The sequence below is a fragment of the Triticum aestivum genome, chromosome 3D (assembly GCF_018294505.1).
Source record: "Triticum aestivum cultivar Chinese Spring chromosome 3D, IWGSC CS RefSeq v2.1, whole genome shotgun sequence".
In the NCBI taxonomy this organism is placed as follows: Eukaryota; Viridiplantae; Streptophyta; class Magnoliopsida; order Poales; family Poaceae; genus Triticum; species Triticum aestivum.
This window is the reverse complement of record NC_057802.1, coordinates 615753350-615767040: the sequence shown is the minus strand read 5'-3', so window position 1 is coordinate 615767040 and position 13691 is coordinate 615753350.

Below are 13691 nucleotides of genomic sequence, written 5' to 3'. Positions count from 1 at the left end.
TCCCCACCTACCACCTCCCCTCTCCCCCCTCACCTCGCCGCCGGGCCGCCGCCCATGATTCCGGCGAAAGTAGCCGGCGGGATCACGCCAAAGGCCGCCACACGCACAAGCTCGAGGTTGCCCTCCCCCCCTCCTGCGTTGACGGGCCGGAAAGTTGCAGATCTGCGGCCCTTCGTCGCGGGCGGCCGGATTTGGCTTTTCCGGCCGCTGGTGGCTGCGCCAAGCGATGGAATGGTTGGGGAGCACCTCGGGCAGCCCGGCAAAGTCCCATCGCCGCATGCAGGTACGGATTCATCCTGTCGCCGCCGCCGACGATTTGCCGGCATGGATTCGGCCGGCCATCCGTCGGGCTCAGCGCTTGCGCAGCGGCTGTGCGGCCGCTCATACAGTGCGACGACTGCTCGCGGACAGTGCTGCAGCTAACTTCGGACACGCCGAAGCACCCCGGATGGGTGTTCTTCAAATGCGAAAACGACGGGGTACGTGTTCTTTTCATTCGGCTTTGGCACCACATTCTCTGGTTCAATTGCGATAGCTCATTTCGAACATCTTGTGTGTAGAAAGATTGATGCTCATTTTGGTTTTGGGAAGGCGAATACATTGATTTATTGATAGAAAGAAACTTAATAGACGTTCGTGCACTCCTTAGTACAATCGAAGGTAATGAAGCGGCTGCATGTGCAACTAAAGGGGAAGCAACGTCTACTTTTTTAGAACCAAAGAAGAAGAATAAAGAATGCAAGATCAAGAATCCGCAGATCAACAATGAGTGCATGGAGAATATATTGCTTCAACTAGTGGAGCAGTTATGGAAGTTGAAAATCTTCTAAAATGCATAATTGTGGTTCTTGTTGTTTTGATATTGCTATTCTAGCAAAGATTTGGTGATGTCCTATGTACCCAATGCCGTTGAAAAAGCAAAGAAATGTATTATCTTGTGTCAAATTGAAGTGCAAATTTCGGATTTATGGGCCGGCGGGAGCAGCGCCAGACCAGGACCCACAAAGCCGACCCGTAAAAGAGCATATTTCGTAAATATCCTTTTATACGGGTCCGTTTTACAGGGTCTGCCTCTGCGGCCGTCCACGGCGGCCCGCAAAGCCGTTTTTCCGCGAACTGCAAACGCGTTTTGTAGGTCAGCGTTATGCGGGGTCTGCTAGAGATTTAGTGCGGATTGTGGTGAGCCCGAAAACTTAGAGGAGCTCATCCTCACGTGGTCACGGTATCTTGTACCATCCTTTGTCATATGGATCCGATACAGTGTAGGTTCATGCGGCAGAGCTGATGTAATGCTGCTCCAAGTTGACCCACATGGCGCATAATGTCGTCACTGTGGTGCTGGACCTGACAGCTAGCTCCGTCTTGTACCCGCGGCCCAGTTCAAGGCCTGTAGGCGCCCGACCCTGACGAAAGAGGTCCATTGCCCACACCCCACCAGTGCTGAGCGCACTAACCCTACCAATGGCGAACCAGCAGCTGCTTCAGGATCCTGTCGCGCTCCCCATCGTGCCATGCCCAGGCTGCGTGCGGGATGTAGTCACCTGCCTCGCTCGCCGTGGACAGAACGCTGGCCAGCGTTTCTACAGGTGCATGAATCACAGCGTAAGCAATCTACTCCCTCCGTTCGGAATTACTTGTCGCAGAAATGGATGTATCTAGACGTATTTTAGTTTTAAATACATCCATTCCCGAGACAAGCAATTCCGAACGGAGGGAGTATAATTTTCAGTTCAGGGACTTTCGATCCCATTCAGCCACTTAGTTGCTCGCATTTTTGTTCATGATGAAGCACCTGATGTGGATGCGATTTCTTCAGGTGGCAAGAGTTGTACGCGGGCCACTTAGCGGCCATGGCGGCTGTTGGGTCAGCGGTTCGGGACGACGTACTGCTACCGTAATGACATGCGTAGACAGCTGATCACTCATCACATATACGGTAACAGCCACCGATCCCCTTGTCGCATCTCCGTGCCCCAACGAGATGGAGCTGGACTACAAATTTGTTTCTTCCAAATTTGCCATTTACACACTACAAAATTTTCTAAACTTGGCATTATCTAGAGAACATTTTTCTTTTCTTACTATTGCTATCGGACCATGCCAATTTCTAATTTTATATAATTCATGTGTTTTTTGACACTGTACCATGGCGACTTAAATATATATTGTCATAACAACTTAAATCACATGCTAGTTATTATTTCAGAGCATGGAAATTTTATTAATTAGAGCATTGCATTTATATGTATTTGGATCATAGCAATTTGACCATTTATATTTTTGGACCATGGCAATTTTTTAATTGGTTATTTATTTTTTTATAAACATAGTTTTGTTAATATTTGCCATGTGGCCAATATAAACTTTTCCTATATTTGTCATGTGACGATGATACTCTCAATTTTTTTTCCTCCGTATGCATTTTTTTGGTATTTATTGTATGCTAGGTGATTTCCCTGCGCTTTGCGGCGGGGAATTTGAAGATTAATTTCAGATGTACTATGTAAAAAGAAAATGATCTAAATCAAGAGCTACTATTTTTAAATGTAGAAACATTTCATACTTTACCAGCACTATGTGAAAACAAAGAGTATGGATGGGGGGGGGGGGTGCAAAATAGTGTTAGCGGATGCTGACATGACACACTTGGTGGGGTGGAAGGCCGCATGTTGAGAGGACTTAGTTAGGATCAACTTTTTAAGAATAGTAGATACCATGGCAATTTATTGAACATAGCATGGCAAATGTCTCAAAATTTGCCATGCTATGTTCAAAAAATTTATTGAACATAGCATGACTTGAACATATAGGTGGATTTTGCCCTGGCATCATGGCTATTTTCTCTCTGCTTTCATATATAAAATATTTTAAAACATAGCTATATTAGCAGTTTATGATGCACTACCATCTTGTACATGCCAAGTTCATAAATTTTGCCTCTTTCTAACAACTTGTGCATGGTAAATTCTACAACTTTTCATAAACAACATCTTAATGTAAAACATTATACATTTTTGTCATGGCAAAAATCTACAACTTCATAAACTACTTTGTAGGTTCCGTTTGCTTTGTTTTTTATGCATTATGCTATACAAAATTTATACTTTATGTCATGGCAAAATGTTATACTCTACAGCATGGCGACTTTGTGTGCATTTTTTTTGTTACACGCAAATTTTCTATGCTCTATGGTATGGCAATTTCACAATATATAAAATTTTCTCGTTGGAATCAAGCCACTGAGGTACGTCTAGAGCGAACGATCCTTGCCTTTTTCAGAATTGAGTGAACAATCCTTGCTAAGGGAAGCTTCACGCTAATCAGGTACTCCCGCCGATTCTTTTCAGAATTGTTCAGACCTATATATACGTCTTGCCGGTCGCGTACTCGTGGTCCATCTCCAGCCTTGCCGTCACGGCAATGCACCGCTCTGTTGCCTCATCACGATGGTCCACTCCTGCCCGCAATAAATGCTGACCCCATCATGACGTTGTGCTATTGGTCCACAAAACAGGATCAGGCGAGCTCGTCCGCGCGATCGCCTGTCTCGTTGTGGTGTGTTAAGTGACAGAGTCGCATGTGCTCTAAGATAAGTCAATGGGGCTAGCTATTTAGATTTTTACTCCCTCCGCTCTATAATATAGTGCATATAGATTGTTATTTTTCAAAAGCTGAACTGATAAAACCCTGACCAAATTTATAGAAAAATTATGAATATCTACGATACCAAACATATATCGTATGAAAATATGTATCATAATGTATTTAATGATATGTATTTGGTAGTTTAAGTGTTAATATATTTTCCTACAAACTTGATCAAAGTTTACGAAACTTGATTTTTAGAAAAATCTATAAGCGCTAGATTGTAAAACGGAGGGAGTAGAAGATTTGCTTTATGAACCATATGTTTTATTGGGCTGACTGATCTAAACAACGAGTCAATGGTTAATTAGTGTGGGTCGCCACTTGAAGGATAACGATACCACTGGCCAGCAAGATTAATAAAGAAAGAAAAGGACCGCTGGATAGTCTAAGGCTAGTCATAATAAGGAGTTAATTAGACTAGTGTTATATGCATGACACTACACTAGTAGAAAACAGGGCTTTGGTTCGGGCCTGGCCAGCCCATTAGTCCCGGTTCAGTCATGAACCGGGACCCATGGGGGCATACGTCCCGGTTCGTGAGCCCAGGGGGCCGGCCGGGGCCTCGTGGGCATTGGTCCCGGTTCGTCTGGACCCATTTGTCCCGGTTCCTGGCACGAACCGGGACCAATGGGCCTCGCTCCTGGCCCACATACATTTGTCCCGGTTCGTGGCTCGAACCGGGACAGAAGGGGGGGGGGCTTTAGTCCCGGTTCCAGCCACGAACCGGGACAAATGAGTTGCCTATATATACCCCATCGCCGCAGCAGAGCACTCCACAGTGCTCTGTTTTTTCTGGCCGGCGAGGGGAGGGCATTTGGGTGCTCTAGCTCACCTCCTATGCACATGAGGTGTTCGATGAAATGCCCGAGCCACACTAGTTAAGCTTTCTCCTCTCGAAGCTCGACCTCCAAGCTCCATTTTCCCCGAGATTTGCATAGGTTTAGCGGTCCGTCACGTCCTGTCCCCGTCTTCACCGCCGTCGATCGCCCGCGCCGATCTCGTCGCCGGCACCACCGTGGTGAGCCTCTTGTTCTTATCTTCTTTCTGAAAGAAAAGAATTCTTACTTTAGATAGATACTTGTCTAATTTTCTTACTTTTATTATTCCTTGTCAATGAGAACTATGTATGTACATTGGTTTTAATGTGATGATGAACTTCTATTAACTTGGTCACTTATCTATCCATGATATTCTGTAATGGTTTTTGACACACTTAATTATATATAATGCACGCAGATGAACCGGCAATGGATGTATGGTGACAGACACACCTCCGAGTACGTTAAGGGCGTGCATAATTTTCTCGAAGTGGCTGAGGCAAACAAGCAGAATGGTTTTATGTGTTGTCCATGCCCTATATGTGGGAATACAAAGTCTTACTCTGACCGGAAAATCCTTCACGGCCACCTGCTTTATAAGGGTTTCATGCCACACTATAATGTTTGGACCAGGCACGGAGAAATAGGGGTTATGATGGAAGACAACGAAGAAGAAGAGGACGATGACAACTATGTGCCCCCTGAATATGGTGATGCTGCAACGGGGGAAGCTGCTAAAGATCAAGAGGAACCAGACGATGTGCCCGATGATGATGATCTACGCTGGGTCATTGTTGATGCAAGGACACAGTGCGAAAGTCAAAAGGAGAAGCTGAAGTTCGATCGCATGTTAGAGGATCACAAAAAAGGGTTGTACCCCAATTGTGAGGATGGCAACACAAAGCTCGGTACCGTACTGGAATTGCTGCAGTGGAAATCAGAGAATGCTGTGCCTGACAAAGGATTTGAGAAGCTACTGAAAATATTGAAGAAGAAGCCTCCAAAGAATAACGAATTGCCCGACAGTACATACACAGCAAAGAAGGTCGTATGCCCTCTAGGATTGGAGGTGCAGAAGATACATGCATGCCCTAATGACTGCATCCTCTACCGCGGTGCGTACGCGGATTTGAACGCATGCTCGGTATGCGGTGCATTGCGGTATAAGATCACACGAGATGACCCTGGTGATGTTGACGGCGAGCCCCCCAGGAAGAGGGTTCCTGCGAAGGTGATGTGGTATGCTCCTATAATACCACGATTGAAACATCTGTTCAGAAACGAAGAGCATGCCAAGTTGATGCGATGGCACAGAGAGGACCGTAAGAAAGACGGGAAGTTGAGAGCACCCGCTGACGGGTCGCAGTGGAGAAAAATCGAGAGAAAGTACTGGGCTGAGTTTGCAGGTGACCCAAGGAACGTATGGTTTGGTTTAAGCGCGGATGACATTAATCCTTTCGGGGAGCAGAGCAGCAATCACAGCACCTGGCCCGTGACTCTATGTATGTATAACCTTCCTCCTTGGATGTGCATGAAGCGGAAGTTCATTATGATGCCAGTTCTCATCCAAGGCCCTAAGCAACCCGGCAACGACATTGATGTGTACCTAAGGCCATTAGTTGAAGAACTTTTACAGCTGTGGAATGGAAACGGTGTACGTGTGTGGGATGAGCACAAACAGGAGGAATTTAACCTGCACGCGTTGCTGTTTGTAACCATCAACGATTGGCCCGCTCTCAGTAACCTTTCAGGACAGACAAACAAGGGATACCATGCATGCACGCACTGTTTAGCTGACACCGAAAGTATATACCTGGACAAATGCAGGAAGAATGTGTACCTGGGCCATCGTCGATTTCTTTCGACCAACCATCAATGTCGAAAGAAAGGCAAGCATTTCAAAGGCGAGGCAGATCACCGGAAGAAGCCCGCCATGCGTACCGGTGATCACGTACTTGCTATGGTCAATGATTTACACGTAATCTTTGGAAAGGGTCCCGACGGACTATCTGTTCCGAATGACGTTGAGGGACGCGCACCCATGTGGAAGAAGAAATCTATATTTTGGGACCTACCCTACTGGAAAGACCTAGAGGTCCGCTCTTCAATCGACGTGATGCACGTGACGAAGAACCTTTGCGTGAACCTGCTAGGCTTCTTGGGCGTGTATGGGAAGACAAAAGATACACCGGAGGCACGGGAGGACCTGCAACGTTTGCACGAAAAAGACGGCATGCCTCCAAAGCAGTATGAAGGTCCTGCCAGCTACGCTCTTACCAAAGAAGAGAAGGAAATCTTCTTTGAATGCCTGCTCAGTATGAAGGTCCCGACTGGCTTCTCGTCGAATATAAAGGGAATAATAAATATGCCAGAGAAAAAGTTCCAGAACCTAAAGTCTCATGACTGCCACGTGATTATGACGCAACTGCTTCCGGTTGCATTGAGGGGGCTTCTACCGGAAAACGTCCGATTAGCCATTGTGAAGCTATGTGCATTCCTCAATGCAATCTCTCAGAAGGTGATCGATCCAGAAATCATACCAAGGCTAAGGACTGATGTGGCGCAATGTCTTGTCAGTTTCGAGCTGGTGTTCCCACCATCCTTCTTCAATATCATGACGCACGTCCTAGTTGATCTAGTCGACGAGATTGTCATTCTGGGCCCTGTATTTCTACACAATATGTTCCCCTTTGAGAGGTTCATGGGAGTCCTAAAGAAATATGTCCGTAACCGCGCTAGGCCAGAAGGAAGCATCTCCATGGGCCATCAAACAGAGGATGTCATTGGATTTTGTGTTGACTTCATTCTTGGCCTTAATAAGATTTGTCTCCCTAAATCGCGGTATGAGGGGAGACTGACTGGAAAAGGCACGCTTGGAGGGGACTCAATAATATGCAGGGACGGGCATTCTTGGTCTGAAGCACACTACACAGTTCTACAGAACTCTACCTTGGTGACCCCGTATGTCGATGAACACAAGAACAGTCTGCGCTCCAAACACCCGGAGCAGTGTGACGACTGGATTACATGTGAACACATCAGGACTTTCGGCGGTTGGTTGGAAACACGTCTCAGAGGTGACAACACTGTTTGTGATGAGCTGTACTCGTTGTCCAGGGGACCATCTTCAACTGTATTGACTTACAAAGGATACGAGATAAATGGGAATACATTTTACACGATCGCCCAAGATCAAAAGAGCACCAACCAAAACAGCGGTGTCCGCTTTGATGCAGCAACCAAGAGGGGAAATGACACATATTATGGTTACATAGTGGACATATGGGAACTTGACTATGGACATGATTTTAAGGTCCCTTTGTTTAAGTGCAAATGGGTCAATCTGTCAGGAGGCGGGGTGTAGACCCACAGTACGGAATGACAACAGTGGATCTGAACAATCTTGGGTACACAGACGAACCGTTCGTCCTAGCCAATGATGTGGCGCAGGTTTTCTATGTGAAGGACATGTCTACCAAACGAGAAAAAGAAAAGATAAGGAAGCGAACACATCATACGATGAGCCAAAGCGCCACATAGTTCTTTCAGGAAAAATAGACATCATGGGAGTGGAGGGCAAGACAGACATGTCCGAAGATTATGAAAAGTTTCATGAAATTCCTCCCTTCAAAGTCAAGGCTGACCCAAGCACCCTGTTAAACGATGAAGATTATCCATGGTTACGGCGCAATAAGCAAAGGACAGAAGCGAAGAAAAAGTGAAGACTTTCTCTCCACGACTATTATGATGATGCCTTTGATCTAGAATATCCATGTAACAGACGAGTTTCCGTATGAAACCCTGATACTTCGAAAAAGATTGTCCGTTTTGTACACGAAGTGCATCCAGTTTTTGCCGTAACCCTCTCAACTTTTTAGCACAGGCTATTTGGATGAAATGATGATACCATGCCAACTTTCAACCTTTTCAAAGTTCATCTGTAGTGCTTTTCAATTTCAGGGTCATTTAGCTCAAAAAAAATCAGTAAATGCATGAAAAATAACAAATGACGTCAGAAAGGGTTGAAAATTGATGATGTGGCTTTGAATGGTGCATTTTGAACACACAAAGAGTCTGGAGTTCAAATAAGTTCAAAAAAATGAAAATTGATGTAGTGCTTTTCAATTTCATGGTCATTTAGCTCAAAGAATGAACTAATATAAAAAAGAATGAACTCGAAAACTTTTATGAAACTCTAATAGCAAAAATAATAAACTAAAATTTATGCAAATAAAATTATCAAAGTATTTTCTGTTCAAAACATTAAAAGCAAAAAGAATTTTCATAAAGAACTTTTTTGTTAGAAACTTTAATAGCAAAAGGAATTATCATAAAGATTTCTTTTGTTAGAAACTAAAATAACAAAAACCTGTTTTGAATATAATGATAAAACACAGTAATATTAAATAGCAGGAAAAGGAATCACTCCAAAATCTATTTTTATAGAAAAGTTAATGACAAACTAGTGATTCACACAAATTTCAAATAATTCAAATTTAAACTATTCAAATTGGAAAATTAATGGCACTAACAGAAAGTTTATAATTTTTATTACCTAAAACCAAAAAGAATAACTGAAAAACTAGTAAGTATTTTGCTGTAATTAGAAACAAAATAAAATAAATAAAATAAAAAAGAAAGCAAAAAAATGAAAAAGTAAAATAAAAAAGTGCCACCTACTAGGCCACCACGGCCTGCATACGACTAGAAACCCGCTAGTGGGCCCAGGATGCAGGCCCGCAGTAGGCCCAATAGGCCCACAGGCACAGAGAGTGGATTTAGGCCCGTAAGCCTGCAGTAGAGAGGAGCTCGAAGTGGTCGGCTCGGCAGGGCTTATAAACCACTCCGAGCCCCTCTCGGCTAGCGAGGTGGGACTAAACATCACACCGCACCGCGTCGGTTCCAGCACACGACCTTTGGTCTCGGTTGGTGCCACCAACCGGGACTAATGGGAGGCATTGTTCACCGGGACCAATGACTCCCATTAGTCCCGATTGGTGGCACCAACCGGGACCAAAGGTATCTGTTTCCCGCCCTTTGGGCTGCTGAAAAGAGACCTTCGGTCGCGGTTGGTGGCACCAACCGGGACTAAAGGTTGCATTGGTCCCGGTTGGTGCCACGAACCGGGACCAATGGTTCATGTATATATAGCAAACACTTAGAAAATTTCACTTTTCATCTAGCAGTTGCCTCTGACGATGGCGCGCGCGGACCTCCTCGATGCCGCCAGGCTGCCGGACGCCGTCGCCGTCGCCCCCACCCAGGAGCCCACGCCGACGCCGTCCGCCGCCCGCGCCGTTGCCGTCCGCCGCCCACGCCGTCGCCCGTGCCCCTGCCCCCGCACGCCGTACGTCGCCGTCGCCCGTGCCCCTGTCCCCGCGCGCCCCCGCATGCCATCGCCGTTGCCCGTGTCGCCGTCACCCGCCCCCGCCGACGCCCTCGCCGCCCCCCCGACGCCCTAGCCGCCCCCGCCGTCGCCCTCGCCGGCCGGCCCCGCTGTGAGCCGCCGCCGCCCCGGCTCTTTTTTTTTTCATTTTTTCATATATGTATTTTTCCATGTATATATACTAGTAATTATGTATAGTCACGCAGATTATTATGTATAGTCACGCAATACTAAATTATTAAATTACAGAGCAACAATTTTCTATATGAAGAATGCATTAGGCAAAACCTTTACTTTTTGACTAAATTTTCTATTTGAACTTTTTTTTTAAAACCAAGCAATACTACTTTATTTGAACATTCTCTGATTTAGGTTAGTGCATTAGATGTTAGGTTAGTGTGCATTTTAGATTAGTTGAATTAGATGTTTTTTAGTAAGTGTTTAATAGAATTAGTTAGAAAATAATAGAACTAGCTAGTTAAACTAGTTTATTTTTAGTAAGTACTACTTTATTTTGTTTATAGTAATTAAGTGCTTAGTAGCTGAACTAGTTGTTTTAATAACACTACTTTATTTTACTATAGAAGTAGTTTATTTTTTAGTAAGTACTACTTTATTTTATTTATAGTAAGCGCTTAGTAGTTGAACTAGTTGATTTAATAAAACTACTTTATTTTACTATAGAAGTAGTTTATTTTTAGTAAGAAAATTAATAGAACTACTTTATTTTTTTGTTAAAGCAATTATTCCCGCATCGACGTCGACGATGCCTATCCCGCATCCTCGTCGTCGACTTGGCGGAGGAGGCCTGCTTGATCAGAGGGGCCATGTCCGGGACTGGGCTCCGCCGGGCTGGTATTGGGAGGTGCTACCTTCCGGGGGGCGTAGCTTGGTGAGGAGCCAGCCCGTCGTTGACCCGAACCTTGTTTGGTGGCGGTCGCGTGGGCCAGTGACGGTGCCGAGGCTTCCAGACACCGTGGAGGTGGTACGTCACCGTGTCAGCGAGGAGGACGAGCACGTCCGTCGCTACATGGTTGCGTTGGAGGGCAGGTTCTCCAATACCTGGGAGGTTCTTCAGGGATCTCACTGGAGCTATGATCCTGTGATGGTTCCTTTTCTTTGGGTGTCCACCGCCCGCGCCGATACCCGTCGGGCGCTACGGTTCTAGCTGTATTAACGATGCTATATGTATGATACTATTCGAGGTGTATTAGTGATAATATTCGACGATGTACGAACGCAAGAGATGATGTAGTTTTGCTTATTGAATGCATGCTAACTTGAATACTAATTTATTTTACGAATTGATTTTGCTTATTGAATGCTCAAATTGAAAACTACTCCCTACTTGAATGCTAAAATTGGAGAGCACTATGCAAGGTGTATGCATTTGATTAGTTGATAGCTTATAGGGGTTTTTGTTTTTGCAGAAATCTAGGAGCCACCTCCATCATCCCCGCCATCGTCCCCGTCACCGACCCCCCTTCGACCTCGAGGTGAGACCAGCCAAATCTCCATGTCAATATGAGTCCTATAAAATATTTTGAAATGTTTTTGCTCATATTTTCAACCATTGAAATGTAATGGCCATCAAGTTTGAATGCTCATATGATGTAGATAAAAACATGTATATTTCCGTTCCGACAAATTTCAGGCGCTCGATATGTCCATTTTTAGAAAGATAATTAAACGATATTTCGGGTTGACTTTAAGTCTGTCGAGTCTCCACCATATATGAGAGGACGAAGAATCCCGACTGTTGTCGTGGGGTAGCTTCTCCTTCGTTCCCGTGTGCTAGACAATTTGGTGTAATGCACTCGAAAACGAAAGGAGGAGCTACCATCACCGACGGTCGCAAATGTCAAAGAGGAATCAGTTAGGGAGAGTCTCCACCATATATATATGAGAGGACGAAGAATCCCGACTGTTGTCGTGGGGTAGCTTCTCCTTCGTTCCCGTGTGCTAGACAATTTGGTGTAATGCACTCGGGAACGAAAGGAGGAGCTACCATCATCGACGGTCGAATATATACACCACGTGAGCTGAGAGTTTTCAAGAAAAGACTCGACAGACCGATAGTCAACCCATGATGAATAATAATGTTCTAATTTAGTTTTTGTAGTACATATATGTAATTGTACAAGTTTAATATTTGAATTATGAACATAGGAAATGTCGTACTCAGACGCCGAAAACGACGACCGAGGTCTGTGCGACAGGTTCCTTCACCTGGACGAAGATCGGCGCTTCAGCATTAAGCTCCAGGAGACCTTCGATGTTGAAACGGTACGCAACGACGACAAGTGTTTTTTCGTAATTAAGCACGACTTCAACTATTTCAACGTGTAATTTTCATCTTTTACAATTTGACTAGCTTATCCCATGCCATGCAAGACGCCATGTCTTGGAGAGGATGGGTTTTGAAGACCATGAAAGTTTCGAAACAAAGAAAATTCACTTAAGGACCCATCATGGTATGAATTTTGAAGTAAATCTGTACAATTCTTAAAGCGTAACCCATTTTGGTTGCCCAAATTGGGAAGCACTTTGCAAGATGTATGGTTTTTATGAGGATATGCTGTCACCATGGATCTTGGTGATCCTGACATCGAGCAAGACAATATGGACATTTGGGTCCTTGTTGATACGCTTCCAATTCTACCGCTATGTGAGTTTCTCAAACATAGTTATTAGCTAATTTATATTGTTTATTTCAAAATAGTTGACAACTTATTTCCATTGATAGCTTATTTTCATTCTTCAAACAATGTGCGGTAGTGGTAGACAAAACCCACTACACCGATGGCTCCGAATTAACTTATCAGGAGAAAAATCATCTGATCGCATTTTGTACTGACCTTGAGAATTACAATACCTATTATGATACTCCTCCAAATTATGGTCAATACGTGCCACTAGTGCACGTGTTGAACCACGGTAACTTCTATGGAGATACCCTGGTAAGATTTTTTACTATTACGACATCTGTGCATCTTTTGCATACTTCTAAAACCAGTACATCATTGCTAACTACGAAGTTATTAGTATGTTTTTGAACAGAGAATCCTGATGGATTGTGTGCCTCATTTGATGTATCAGAATGGTCGCCTTGATGTTTTGAACATACAGCCAGGTCATCCTACGAATCTCACTGTCCATACCGGATTTCTAAAACCGGTGAACACATGCTAATCAAAGAATGGAAAAAATGTATGGATGATACGTCTCCAACGTATCTATAATTTTTGATTGTTCCATGCTATTATATTATCTGATTTGGATGTTTAATGGGCTTTATTATACACTTTTATATTATTTTTGGGACTAACCTACTAACTAGAGGCCCAGCCCAAATTGCTGTTTTTTTTGCCTATTTCAGTGTTTCGCAGAAAAGGAATATCAAACGGAATCCAAACGGAATGAAACCTTCAGGAGAGTTATTTTTGGAACAAACGTGATCCAGAGGACTTGGAGTGGACGTCAAGAAAGAAGCGAGGAGGCCACGAGGAAGGGAGGCGCGCCTGCCCCCCTGGGCGCGCCCCCACCCTCGTGGGCCCCTCGCAGCTCCACCGACCTACTTCTTCCTCCTATATATACCCACGTACCCCGAAAACATCCAGGAGCACCACAAAACCCTATTTCCACTGCCGCAACCTTCTGTACCCGTGAGATCCCATCTTGGGGCCTTTTCCGGCGCTCCGCCGGAGGGGGCATTGATCACGGAGGCCTTCTACATCAACACCTTAGCCTCTCCGATGATGTGTGAGTAGTTTACCTCAAACCTTCGGGTCCATAGTTATTAGCTAGATGGCTTCTTCTCTCTCTTTGGATCTCAATAC